This window comes from Eriocheir sinensis, chromosome 9 (assembly GCF_024679095.1).
Source record: "Eriocheir sinensis breed Jianghai 21 chromosome 9, ASM2467909v1, whole genome shotgun sequence".
Classification (NCBI taxonomy): Eukaryota; Metazoa; Arthropoda; class Malacostraca; order Decapoda; family Varunidae; genus Eriocheir; species Eriocheir sinensis.
Window position 1 is genome coordinate 9,342,343 of NC_066517.1, and position 15,402 is coordinate 9,357,744.

Consider the following 15,402-nt stretch of genomic DNA (forward strand, 5'->3'; position numbering starts at 1 on the left):
AGCTTGACTTGTTATATATTATATATATATATATATATATATATATATATATATATATATATATATATATATATATATATATATATATATATATATATATATATATATATATATATATATATATATATATATATATAATCTACGTATGTGAAGTGGTATTCTGTTTCATTATTTTACGTTGCTACGATTAGTAATAGTGCGCCTCTCCCACTGAGGAGCTTTAATACATGGAGGGTTGTCTCCGTCAGCGTTCGGGCCGCCGGTCGCTATATTGAATGACCCGCACCGCGCCTCCACCATAGTAATTGAATGGGGAACTCTGTAGTTATTTTGTTTTCTTTGTCTCACCTCATTCCACATTCGCTCATTCCAAGGACTCATTATATATATATATATATATATATATATATATATATATATATATATATATATATATATATATATATATATATATATATATATATATATATATATATATATATATATATATATATATATATATATAAGTTTGTGGATGTATGCATTTATGTATGTAGGCATGCACATATATCTTTCTATGACTTGCACTTCATCTATTAATTGAACCTCAATTTTTTTTATTTGAACTTCAACTTTTTGAATTTGAACCTCAACTTTTTGAATTTGAACTTCAACTTTTTGAATTTGAACCTCAACTTTTTGAATTTGAACCTCAACTTTTTGAATTTGAACCTCAACTTTTTGAATTTGAACCTCAACTTTTTGAATTTGAACCTCAACTTTTTGAATTTGAACCTCAACTTTTTGAATTTGAACCTCAACTTTTAGAATTTGAACCTCAACTTTTAGAATTTGAACCTCAACTTTTAGAATTTGAACCTCAACTTTTAGAATTTGAACCTCAACTTTTAGAATTTGAACCTCAACTGTTTGAATTTGAACCTCAACTGTTTGAATTTGAACCTCAACTTTTTGAATTTGAACCTCAACTTTTTGAATTTGAACCTCAACTTTTTGAATTTGAACCTCAACTTTTTGAATTTGAACCTCAACTTTTTGAGTTTGAACCTCAACTTTTTGAGTTTGAACCTCAACTTTTTGAGTTTGAACCTCAACTTTTTGAGTTTGAACCTCAACTTTTTGAGTTTGAACCTCAACTTTTTGAGTTTGAACCTCAACTTTTTGAGTTTGAACCTCAACTTTTTGAGTTTGAACCTCAACTTTTTGAGTTTGAGCCTCAACTTTTTGAGTTTGAACTTCAACTTTTTGAGTTTGAGCCTCAACTTTTTGAATTTGAGCCTCAACTTTTTGAATTTGAGCCTCAACTTTTTGAATTTGAGCCTCAACTTTTTGAATTTGAGCCTCAACTTTTTGAATTTGAGCTTCAACTTTTTGAATTTGAGCTTCAACTTTTTGAATTTGAGCTACAACTTTTTGAATTTGAGCTACAACTTTTTGAATTTGAGCTTCAACTTTTTGAATTTGAACTTCAACTTTTTGAATTTGAACTTCAACTTTTTGAATTTGAACTTCAACTTTTTGAATTTGAACTTCAACTTTTTGAATTTGAACTTCAACTTTTTGAATTTGAACTTCAACTTTTTGAATTTGAACTTCAACTTTTGAATTTGAACTTCAACTTTTGAATTTGAACTTCAACTTTGAATTTGAACTTCAACTTTTGAATTTGAACTTCAACTTTTGAATTTGAACTTCAACTTTTTGAATTTGAACTTCAACTTTTTGAATTTGAACTTCAACTTTTTGAATTTGAACTTCAACTTTTTGAATTTGAACTTCAACTTTTTGAATTTGAACCTCAACTTTTTGAATTTGAACCTCAACTTTTTGAATTTGAACCTCAACTTTTTGAATTTGAACCTCAACTTTTTGAATTTGAACCTCAACTTTTTGAATTTGAACCTCAACTTTTTGAATTTGAACCTCAACTTTTTGAGTTTGAACCTCAACTTTTTGAGTTTGAACTTCAGCTTTTTGAGTTTGAACTTCAACTTTTTGAGTCTGAACTTCAACTTTTTGAGTCTGAACTTCAACTTTTTGAGTTTGAACTTCAACTTTTTTGAGTTTGAACTTTAACTTTTTTGAGTTTGAACTTTAACTTTTTGAGTTTGAACTTTAACTTTTTGAGTTTGAACTTTAACTTTTTGAGTTTGAACTTTAACTTTTTGAGTTTGAACTTTAACTTTTTGAGTTTGAACTTTAACTTTTTGAGTTTGAACTTTAACTTTTTGAATTTGAACTTTAACTTTTTGAGTTTGAACTTTAACTTTTTGAATTTGAACTTTAACTTTTTGAGTTTGAACTTTAACTTTTTGAATTTGAACTTTAACTTTTTGAGTTTGAACTTTAACTTTTTGAGTTTGAACTTTAACTTTTTGAATTTGAACTTCAACTTTTTGAATTTGAACTTCAACTTTTTGAATTTGAACTTCAACTTTTTGAATTTGAACTTCAACTTTTTGAATTTGAACTTCAACTTTTTGAATTTGAACTTCAACTTTTTGAATTTGAACTTCAACTTTTTGAATTTGAACTTCAACTTTTTGAATTTGAACTTCAACTTTTTGAATTTGAACTTCAACTTTTTGAATTTGAACTTCAACTTTTTGAATTTGAACTTCAACTTTTTGAATTTGAACTTCAACTTTTTGAATCTGAACTTCAACTTTTTGAATCTGAACTTCAACTTTTTGAATCTGAACTTCAACTTTTTGAATCTGAACTTCAACTTTTGAATCTGAATCAACTTTTTGAATCTGAACTTCAACTTTTGAATCTGAACTTCAACTTTTTGAATCTGAACTTCAACTTTTTGAATCTGAACTTCAACTTTTTGAATCTGAACTTCAACTTTTTGAATCTGAACTTCAACTTTTTGAATCTGAACTTCAACTTTTTGAATCTGAACTTCAACTTTTTGAATCTGAACTTCAACTTTTGAATCTGAACTTCAACTTTTGAATCTGAACTTCAACTTTTGAATCTGAACTCAACTTTTGAATCTGAACTTCAACTTTTGAATCTGAATCAACTTATTGAATCTGAACTTCTACTTTTTGAATCTGAACTTCAACTTTTTGAATCTGAACTTCAACTTTTTGAATCTGAACTTCAACTTTTTGAATCTGAACTTCAACTTTTGAATCTGAACTTCAACTTTTGAATCTGAACTTCAACTTTTGAATCTGAACTTCAACTTTTGAATCTGAACTTCAACTTTTGAATCTGAACTTCAACTTTTGAATCTGAACTTCAACTTTTGAATCTGAACTTCAACTTTTTGAATCTGAACTTCAACTTTTGAATCTGAACTTCAACTTTTGAATCTGAACTTCAACTTTTGAATCTGAACTTCAACTTTTGAATCTGAACTTCAACTTTTGAATCTGAACTTCAACTTTTGAATCTGAACTCAACTTTTGAATCTGAACTTCAACTTTGAATCTGAACTTCAACTTTTGAATCTGAACTTCAACTTTTTGAATCTGAACTTCTTTTGAATCTGAACTTCAACTTTTGAATCTGAACTCAACTTTTGAATCTGAACTTCAACTTTTGAATCTGAACTCAACTTTTGAATCTGAACTTCAACTTTTGAATCTGAACTTCAACTTTTGAATCTGAACTTCAACTTTTGAATCTGAACTTCAACTTTTGAATCTGAACTTCAACTTTTGAATCTGAACTTCAACTTTTGAATCTGAACTTCAACTTTTTGAATCTGAACTTCAACTTTTTGAATCTGAACTTCAACTTTTTGAATCTGAACTTCAACTTTTTGAATCTGAACTTCAACTTTTTGAATCTGAACTTCAACTTTTTGAATCTGAACTTCAACTTTTTGAATCTGAACTTCAACTTTTTGAATCTGAACTTCAACTTTTTGAATCTGAACTTCAACTTTTTGAATCTGAACTTCAACTTTTTGAATCTGAACCTCAACTTTTTGAATCTGAACCTCAACTTTTTGAATCTGAACCTCAACTTTTTGAATCTGAACCTCAACTTTTTGAATCTGAACCTCAACTTTTTGAATCTGAACCTCAACTTTTTGAATCTGAACCTCAACTTTTTGAATCTGAACCTCAACTTTTTGAATCTGAACTTCAACTTTTTGAATCTGAACCTCAACTTTTTGAATCTGAACCTCAACTTTTTGAATCTGAACTTCAACTTTTGAATCTGAACCTCAACTTTTGAATCTGAACTTCAACTTTTGAATCTGAACTCAACTTTTGAATCTGAACTCAACTTTTGAATCTGAACTTCAACTTTTGAATCTGAACTTCAACTTTTGAATCTGAACTCAACTTTTGAATCTGAACTTCAACTTTTTGAATCTGAACTTCAACTTTTTGAATCTGAACTTCAACTTTTTGAATCTGAACTTCAACTTTTTGAATCTGAACTTCAACTTTTTGAATCTGAACTTCAACTTTTTGAATCTGAACTTCAACTTTTTGAATCTGAACTTCAACTTTTGAATCTGAACTTCAACTTTTGAATCTGAACTTCAACTTTTGAATCTGAACTTCAACTTTTGAATCTGAACTTCAACTTTTGAATCTGAACTCAACTTTTTGAATCTGAACTTCAACTTTTTGAATCTGAACTTCAACTTTTTGAATCTGAACCTCAACTTTTTGAATCTGAACCTCAACTTTTTGAATCTGAACCTCAACTTTTTGAATCTGAACCTCAACTTTTTGAATCTGAACCTCAACTTTTTGAATCTGAACCTCAACTTTTTGAATCTGAACCTCAACTTTTTGAATCTGAACCTCAACTTTTTGAATCTGAACCTCAACTTTTTGAATCTGAACCTCAACTTTTTGAATCTGAACTTCAACTTTTTGAATCTGAACTTCAACTTTTTGAATCTGAACTTCAACTTTTTGAATCTGAACATCAACTTTTTGAATCTGAACTTCAACTTTTTGAATCTGAACTTCAACTTTTTGAATCTGAACTTCAACTTTTTGAATCTGAACTTCAACTTTTTGAATCTGAACCTCAACTTTTTGAATCTGAACCTCAACTTTTTGAATCTGAACCTCAACTTTTTGAATCTGAACTTCAACTTTTGAATCTGAACTTCAACTTTTGAATCTGAACTTCAACTTTTGAATCTGAACTTCAACTTTGAATCTGAACTTCAACTTTTGAATCTGAACTCAACTTTTGAATCTGAACTTCAACTTTTGAATCTGAACTTCAACTTTTGAATCTGAACTTCAACTTTTTGAATCTGAACTTCAACTTTTTGAATCTGAACTTCAACTTTTTGAATCTGAACTTCAACTTTTTGAATCTGAACTTCAACTTTTTGAATCTGAACTTCAACTTTTTGAATCTGAACTTCAACTTTTTGAATCTGAACTTCAACTTTTTGAATTTGAACTTCAACCTTTTGAATTTGAACTCAACTTTTGAATCTGAACTTCAACTTTTTGAATCTGAACTTCAACTTTTTGAATCTGAACTTCAACTTTTTGAATCTGAACTTCAACTTTTTGAATTTGAACTTCAACCTTTTGAATTTGAACTTCAACCTTTTGAATTTGAACTTCAACCTTTTGAATTTGAACTTCAACCTTTTGAATTTGAACTTCAACTTTTTGAATTTGAACTTCAACTTTTTGAATTTGAACTTCAACTTTTTGAATTTGAAAAAAAAATTTGAATTTCAACTTTTTAAATTTGAATTTCATCTTTTTGAATTTGAATTTCAACTTTCTGAATTTGAATCTCAACTTTTTTAATATGAAATTCAACTTTTAAAATTTGAATTTCAACTTTTTTAGTTTGAATTTCAACTTTTTAAATTTGAGGGTGAAAAGGTGTAGAGCAATTGGTTCAGCACCCTACACGTATTCCCAACCGTCTTGGAGACAGGCCCAACATACTAGACCTCCTCCTTACCTCTAACCCTTCTGTTTACTCTGTCAAACTGTTCTCTCCGTTGGGCTCTTTCGATCACAACCTTATTTCTGTATCCTGTACACCCTCTAGAGTCTAGACCATCCGAAGAGGCGATGCTTCTGGCATTTTTCTCCAGCACGGTGAGACGACCTGACGGTGTACTTTTCCGATTTCCCATAGAATGATTACTGCTACCACGAGAGAGATCCCTCTGTGTGTGCCCAGCGCATCACAGAGGTGATTGAATCTGGAATGGAGGCATACATTCCACGTACTTTCTCTATACCTTATGCTAAAAAGCCTTGGTTTACTCATGCTTGTTCTCGTGCTGTCAAAGATAGAGAGGTAGCTCACAAAAGGAACCAGAGCCTTTGCACTCCTGCTAACCATGATTTTTATATTTCCGCTCGGAATCGTGCCAAATCTATTCTTCGACTTAATAAAACCTCTTTCATTAAAAGAAAATGTCAAAACCTTGCTTTTTCTAATTCTTCCCGGGACTTCTGGCACCTAGCCAACAACATTACCAATTTCACTTCTTCATCTTTCCCTCTTCTTCTAACCCTGACGGCAGCACCGCCGTCTCATCTATCTCTCAGGCTGAACTCTTCTCTCAAACTTTCTATAAAAACTCCACTCTGGACGATTCTGGGTGTCAAGGCGGCAGACAGGGCGAGAGAGCCACGTTCTCACCTCTGCAGCCCTTGTTAGCCCCGGAATAAGGTATCTAGTCCCCCACGGAATGGAATGCAAACAACAACTGCAGGACTAACTAATGTATTTAACCACAAACACACTTGACAGACAAATATACATATAACTCCCCCGGCCCATACGGTCGCTTAGCTAGCTTGAACCTCCCCCACATACTAATACGTGGACTCACTGGTAGCGACACTGGCGATTAACTTGAATATGTGAGGGAATCACTGGCCTAGCTAAAACGTACCTGGAGACTCGGGTTTATACTCTCGAAAGATGGCAACAGGAGAAGACTGGAGAGAGACGAAGGGTAGCACAGGCCGTTCGACTTCCCATGCAGGGAACGAGCAGCAGACAGAAGAGCGATGGTACCGGTGTGGAGTCTGGCTGTGTTCTGTTACTAGACGCGCTGGTTGGGTAAGAAGCAACTTCTCATCGGCTTCAATGAAGCAACCGGCTGAAGCTTTGAAGCACACCCGAATCAGGTAGAGGGAAACGAGCGGTCGGCCGAGGGCAGTCTAACTAGCCGACACTCCTTCACACGCGCTGAGGCCAATGAAACAAGCATTCTATGTACTCTTGCAGGAGGCATGTAAAAGTGGTTGCCTTGACACGGCCCCCAAACAAGAATCTACTGAAAGTAGATTAAAGGTAAGATTAATAGGAAATACCCAACAAAACTAAAGGAACAAGAAACTAGCCCCGAAGTAAAATCAGAATTTAAAAGTTATCAAGCCCGGCTGAGGAGATACGAACAATGCGGAACTTGTAGGGTGGTAAACTCAAGGACCATCTGAGTAACCTATTATTCTTTCCTTTGAAGATTGCCAAGTAGACTAACGGGCGGTGATCTATTTCTAGTAAAAATTCCTTACCTGTAAGGTAATAATCAAACCTTAGGATGCCGAACGCGATGGCCAAACATTCTCTCGATGGTAGAATAGCGTGTCTCCCGGTCGAGCAAATTCCGGCTGGCGTACGAGACGGGATGTGGCTGGTCATCATAGTACTGGATAAGAACCACACCCAGTCCATGATTTGAGGCATCCGTCCTCAAGACGAAAGGCAGTTGAGCGGGATCCGAGACCAACGTCGACTTTAGATGGGCGAAGCAGCTGAGGAGGTCGAGACTCCAGGCGAGTGTCTCGCGAACGTCTTTCTTGAGAAGGTCAGAGAAGGGGCCGGTGTATTCAGAAGCCTGAGGAATGAAGAGCTTGTAGAAGGATATCAGTCCTAAAAAACTACGGAGCAGTTTATTGGTGGCCGGAGAAGATATTGTATTCAAGGCTGCCACTTTATCATATAACGGCCAGATATAACGACCATCAAGCCAGAATCCAAGGTATTGAATATGCTCTACTCCGAAGCGGCACTTGGAAGGTTTGACGGTGAGGTGGTGGTGTCTCAGCCGGTCGAGTACAGACCTAACTGTCAGTAGGTGGGTGGTCCACAGTGACTCCTGAGAGTAAACAAAGATATTGTCAAAGTAAAAGGACACGTTAGACAGTCCCGCTAATACCATTCTCATCAGGCGAATATAAGTGGCACAGGAGGTGACGAGCCCGAATGGCATCCGACAAAACTCCATTAAGCCCATATGGGTAGGAAAGGCTGTTAAGGGCTGAGCCTGGGAAGAGAGGGGTACCTGGTAGTAAGCCTTGGACAGATCCAGTTCCGAGAAATACCGGGCTCCTGAAAACTTGTGCAGGTCTTCTTCCATGTTGCAGGTAGGCTCGGCATGGAAGCGGGTGATGGAATTCAATTGTCGAAAGTCAACTGCCATCCGATACGTTCCATCCGCCTTCTTCACCATAACGACAGGAGAACAGTGCTGGGAGAAGGAACGTTGAATAATGCCCTGCTGCATGAGGGTTTCTACTTCCTTTTCAAAGAAGGCTTTAAGGTGAACTGGCACAGGATAGACCTTTGTCTGTACTCTATCGGTGGTGGTTAACTTGATGTCATGTTCGATGGTACTTGTGCAGCCTGGTATATCGGAGAAAACGTCACCAAACTCTGTTAGAGAGTCCTTCAACTCACTTTGTTGAAGTGTTGACAGGACCGGACCTATCTCAGGATGGCTGCTAGTTGGTGGATCGTCGGTTAGGCCATCCGGAGTCACGAGCAGAATTAATGACGAATCCACGTCAGGATGGTAGTCATTTTGGAGGACAGCAGCTACCGTTTCCTGGTCGGCTTCTTCATCCAAGTCGGCTAGAGGAGAAATTTCATCAAGCACAGAAGCCAGGCCAGCCTGTGCGCGGCGGTAGAAGCGCTTTAGCATGTTAACATGATACACTTTGGGTCCCTTGGGTTCGGCTATGACATAGTCTACTTTGTTGCGCCTTTCTATTACCTTATAAGGGCCGTTCCAGGAGAGAAGTAGCCGCTTCTTGTCGCTCTGCAGTAACACACTTCGTCTCCTGGCTTACACTGGCGATCCTGGGACCTAACATCAAAGTAGGCCTTGTATCGGGTGGTACTCACGCGTCGGCATTCCGGGCAGCAATCTTTACGCACTCATCCAGTTTAAGGTGTCACGCTCTTGGTCTTCAATGCTGCGGTCTTCCCAGAGGTCCCGTAGTACTGTTAAAGGTTCCCGTACAGAGCGGCCATACAGCAGGTCGAAGGCCAAAAACCCGGTTCTGTCACTTGGTATCTCCCTGAGGCCGAATAAAGTTGGAATGAGGTAACGGTGCCACTCACGGGGTTTGTCCTCACAAAGCTTCCTTAGCGAGGCTTTCAGGGGTCCATGGAGTCGTTTAACTCGACCGTTTCCACTAGGATGGTAAGGAGTGGTGAAGATGGGTTTTACCCCTAGCAGCTGATGAAGCTCAGCCATCAGGTTCGAAGTGAACTGGGTTCCCCGAGTAGGCGTGGCCGTGATCGGATGTGTTGCGTCTTGCTCCGTGTGGAGAGTGCTGCGTCGACATGGCTGGCAAAGCCAAGGGCGCAATGGATTTGTGTTACGTTTGTAGGGATTTCACAGAGGAGAAATGGATTGGATGCTGTTTGTGCCCTAAATGGTGTCACGTGAAATGTGCTCATTTGTCTGGAATTAAGCAGGAGAATATACCTAAAATAAATTGGATTTGCAACCCATGCCTCCATAAAGCATCTCTGGCTGCCTAAATGGTGGAGAAATTGGATGAATTTAAGCAAGAATTATCTAAAGAAATATCTGTGGTAAAAGATTAAGTTGAATCAAGGGCGGAGAAGATGCAGGAGAGCCTGGGGTCAGTTGCTGACGCCCTTGTTGCTGACAAGGCACTGAGTTGGGCTGAGGTGGCGAAGAAAGACAGGAAAGTCAAGAAGAATATTCTGGTTGTGAAGGCTTCTACACAGGAAAAGAAGGCAACAGAAATGAAGGATGAAGTCTCCCAGGCATTGAATGGTATTCAAATAACTGATTCAAGATTCACTAATGGAGGTAATATTGTCATGAACTTTGAAAATGAGAACACAAGGGCTGAGACTGCTAAAAAATTGGAGTCTGTTGAGCAAATTTACCAAGAGTGTTGGAAAGATGAAACCAAAGGTCATGATATGCAATGTGCATAAAGAGGAGACCAAGGAAAAGATAAAGGAGACCATCTTAGATCGCAATGAGTTCTTACACGCAATTGAGGGTGTTGAGGATAAGACTGAGCTGGTTTTTAGTAAGCCTGTGGCTGGCGGCACGATGCACTATATTCTGAGGTGTGATCCAACTGTAAGAGAGCTGATTCACAAAAAATTATGATCGACAAGTTAAAATTAGAATGGGGAATATACACAGTGAGAGACAGATACCATGCAATTATATGCTATCATTGTCAGAGATACGGCCATCTTGAGGCCAACTGTACTGCCAAGACCTATGGAGACGCCCCAAATTGTTTCAAATGCGCTGGCAATCATAAATCACAGGAGTGCACCATGGCTGAGAAAAAATGCATAAACTGTGTGAGGTACAAGAAGCCTGAAATCAACTACTCAGCGAATGACCAGTGTTGTGTAGTTCTCCAGACTGAAATTGAGAGAATTCATAACATGACCGATCATGGCTATCAATTAGTATCTGTACTCAACGATAAATTGTGTGTGATGGATGTTCAGTGTGTGGGAAATAATCGCTGGATATTTAATTATGATACTATTATGAAAATATTAGACATGAAACTGAACTAATGGTTATATGCGATATTATTCGTGAAAGAAATTAAGACACTCACTCACTCACCACGATGTTTGAGAATAAGTGCATCGAAGACTATTATTGGTATAGTATGTTGGGCCGGTCTCCAAGACGGTCGGGAATACGTGTAGAGTGATGAACCAACTGCTCTAGGTCATTGAGGAGAGCAAAATTGTAGGCTTGTTCATCAGGCTGGTCAGTGAAAGAGGATGAAAGCCAAAGCTGGTGGGGAACATTGAAATCTTCCAAGACGGAGATTTCAGCGAAGGGAGAGTGGGTCAAGATGTGCTCCACTTTAGAGTTCAAGTAGTCAAAGAATTTTTCATAGTTAGTAGAGTTGGGTGAGAGATAAACAGCACAGATGTATTTGGTAATAGAATGACAATGAAGTCTTAGCCAGATGGTGGAAAATTCAGAAGAGTCAAGGTCGTGGGCAAGAAAGCAAGTGATGTCGCAGCGACATCACTTGCTTTCTTGCCCACGACCTTGACCTTGACCTTGACATCCAGCATTGGATTGAAATTTAGGATAGAGATAGTAGGCGTGAACAAAGTAGAGATTGCTGTCAGTAGTCTCAGAGACCTGTGTTTCGGTGAGGAAGAGAAGGTGAGGTTTAGAGGAGGAGAGATGGTGCTCCACAGAATGAAAATTAGAACGAAAACCGCGAATGTTGCAGAAATTGAAAAGAAAAAGGTTCGAGGAGTTATCAAGACACCTTTCAGATCGGCAGCCAGAAGGGGAGTCCTCCCTGGGGGAATTTGTGGCCCCCCCCCAGGCGGGGACTCCGAGGTAGTGTTATTGTGCGCCATTTTGAATTTTGAATTTTGGGAAAATGTGTGTATGTTGTGTGAATGTAGTGTGGTGTAGAAAGAGAGAGGATCTGTCTTTAGAGAGCATGCTGAGCTACTCTCTGGTGTTGATGAGACAAAAGGGAAACGGTTAGTGAGGACATGGGAAGGGTCTTTGAAGGGCTTCAGTATCCTCCTCGCTTCCCATATATATCTCACCGGGAGTAGCTCACGCCCGTTCGGTAGGTGTCTTCCTACCTACTCCTACCAATTAGCTACTACTACTACTACTGCTACTATTACTACTTTTTTTGTATGTATATATATATATATATATATATATATATATATATATATATATATATATATATATATATATATATATGTATATATATATATATATATATATATATATATATATATATATATATATATATATATATATATATATATATATATATATATATATACATCCGTCTGTAGCGCCGGTAGGCTGTCTTCGGGGGCCTGGTGGTCGGCCCAAGCCCGTCATAGCGCAGGCAATTTTTATAGCGGCGCCATTTATGCTTGTCTCATGCTGGCCCCCGGAACTCATTCTTGATTCACTTGAACAGCTTCTTCTAGATTCCGGGTTGATGGGTGATCTTCTGGACAGCATGTGGGTAGTCTTGGGCCACTCGGCGGTGACTGAAAAATCCCAGGTGGTAGCGTGGGGACTCGAACCGACGTTGTCCATGGCGTGGTGAATGCGGGGCCCGCACGCTAACTACTACTACTACTACTACTACTACTACTACATAAATGATACTTCCACCCATGTTTATTTTCCCGACACATAATCATGGAGGGCTCCATAGCTTGGAGGTCATTAGCTCCAACTCTGTTCGCTAATGACTGTGGCATCCAACCATATCACTAATACTACCTGACACTAAATCACCTATCATCTATTACGTTCAGATCCCCCTTTCCTTCCCTACTCAAGTCACTCCCGACCCACCCTAATGTCACTCTCCACCACTGTGGCTTCATAGTCCATATTGGAGATGTTGGTGGCTTTTGGGCCAGAGTGTCTGGTGCCCCTGAGACATAGGATGGCCGACCTGAGCAGGGAGAACGAGAGGCGACACCTCATCCAGGCGACAACGTGACTCCTTGGCTGATGCTTCTTTTCTGAGATTAGTTCCGCGAGGCGTGCGTAGAAGCATTGGGCCCTGGGACCCTTCCCGCCGGATGTGGTGAAGACGAGGGGGGTGAAGCTGCCCTGATCCACATGTTGGATTCTTTCACCGTATCCCTTGTCTTCTCCTGCTCGTTCCTGTGGTGGGCGGCTTCCAGGGGCAGCTCACGGTGACAGGCAGCCATCGGGTCGAATATGCGGATGTCCATGAACGCCCGCTGTCCACGCACCCAGAATCCGCGGGCACTTACATCAACCCGTGCCTCCTGTGAGGTATTGGCTGTCCTGTACCGAAGGTGTTCGCCGTCCAGGGGAAGCAGTGCCGGCTCGGTAGTGACGTCTTGGCATACCTCCCCGAGCATGCTGGCTGTCAAATCCCTCACTTCATCGTGTCGAATACAGACGAAGCCTCCTTTTTTACATGTCATGGTGTGGGTGACATCATTTGGTGATCCACATGCACAGAGATCAGGCAGTCCCTCAATCGGCCAGCCATATCTCAGAGCAATGGCGTCAACAAATTCTTGTTTGTTGAGGCTGAAGCCCTTTGCTCTGATTGGTAATGACGTTAGCCAGTTAGAGGCGCCTGCCTCCTGTGCTGTGTGTATTTTTCTACCCATTTCTGTGGACAGGTGGTGTGTAAGACGGTCCAGCTCGTCTTTTGGGCCTGTTGCCTTTCTTCTGAGATTTTTCTTTAATATCTCTTATTTCTGTTTGGTCTATCTCGCCCTCTGCCTCCTGAGCGATGATCCTGTTGATGAGTGACCTGGTAAGGCTGATGGAGTTTTGGTTCTCCTTATCTGCCAGCTTCTCAGGGTTGGTGATCCCATCCCACCCAGTCTTGGGGGAAGTGCTAGCATATCCTCTCCTCCTCCCCAAAGCATGAGATTTCACCAGCGCCGGCAAGAATACATTCTTGACGGCATTTTCCAGTGGTCGGAGGAGTGGACTGATGCCGGGGATGGTGCGCATCAGGAACGTCCACCGATGTTGATGCCGTGGTGTACGCTGAATAGGCAGCGTGTGGCTCAGTCTTGGCAATGGCAGACAAAGCTTCTATTTCCTTCACCCATTCAGCTACTTTGTCTCCCACGTACTCCTTCTTATATACCTCTGTCCCGATCACTGCACCTAAGTGTCGTTGTCCGTCTTTTGTCACAATGACGCCACTTCCTCTAAAAGTTTCTGCGGCATGATCATAATGTTCAGGTTTGACAATAAGAACAGACTTGGTGGCGTTAGGGATGTATCCTATCTCAGGGCCGGCGGTGTTCACAGTGTCCCACCACCCCTTTAAGTCTGTGATTTTACCAGCACCTGAGAGGTCATCCGCATAAGCCACCTGTTTCACCCGTGTTTCTGCGAACGCGATTTCATTTTGGAGGACTGACAGGCCCAGGGCGTACATAGCCATGGCTATTGGGTCACCTTGTGTTGTTCCCTCAGATGATTTTAACACTTTCACTTTTCCACTGTGGCTATTTATGTATAAGTCGGTCGGGTATGTATAGGTATTTTCGACATACGTTGCTAAGCTAGGGCACTTGGTTTTAATGTTGTGTATCATAGTCTTTCTATTTATACTACTACTACTTACTACTACTACTACTACTACTACTACTACTACTACTGTTACAACTATTACAACTACTACTACTACTACTACTACTAGAATAATGAAATACTACTACTACTACTACTACTACTACTACTACTACTACTACTACTACTACTACTACTACTACATAAAAGATACCTACACCCATGTTTATTTTCCCGACACATAATCATGGAGGGCTCCATAGCTTGGAAGTCAGTAACCCCAACTCTGTTCGTTAATGACTATGGCATCCAACCATATCACTAATACTACTTAGTACTAAATCTATATATAACACCTCATCATCTATTGCGTCTAGATTTCCCTTTCCTTCCCCACTCATGTCACTCCCGACCCACCCTAATGTCACTCTCCACCACTATGGCCTCATAGTCCATATTGGAGATGTTGGTGGCTTTTGGGCCAGAGTGTGTGGTGCCCCTGAGACATAGGATGGCCGATCTGAGCAGGGAGAACGAGAGGCGACACCTCACCCAGGCGACAACGTGGCTCCTTGGCTGATGCTTTTTTTTTTAGATCAGTTCTGCGAGTCGTGCGTAGAAGCATCGGGCCCTGGGACCCTTCCCGCCGGATGTGATGAAGACAAGGGGGGTTAAGCTGCCGTGATTCACATGTTGGATTCTTTCACCGCATGAGTAGGGGATAGATTGCCATATGTATACCATCTTGCCTCTGGCTATGGTGGTATACGTACGGCAATCTCATTTTCCCGGGTTGTGTTTACAGCGGAAATCGGGTACGAATGAGTGTTCGTAGGGTATGTTAGACCGGAAATCGGGTACGTAGAGGTCGCGAACCAGGTATTACTGGAAATGCGGTACGAATGAGTGGATGAAAGCGGAAGTGACAAGTTGGTTAAGATATGGCATTCTCGTTTTACCGGGTGGTTGTGTTTACGGCGAAAATCGGGTACGAATGACCGGATGAAAGTGTTGTTTGGGTACGAAGAGGTCGCCAACCAGTTGTACCGGAAATACAGTACGAATGACTGTGTTGTTTGGGTACGAAGAGG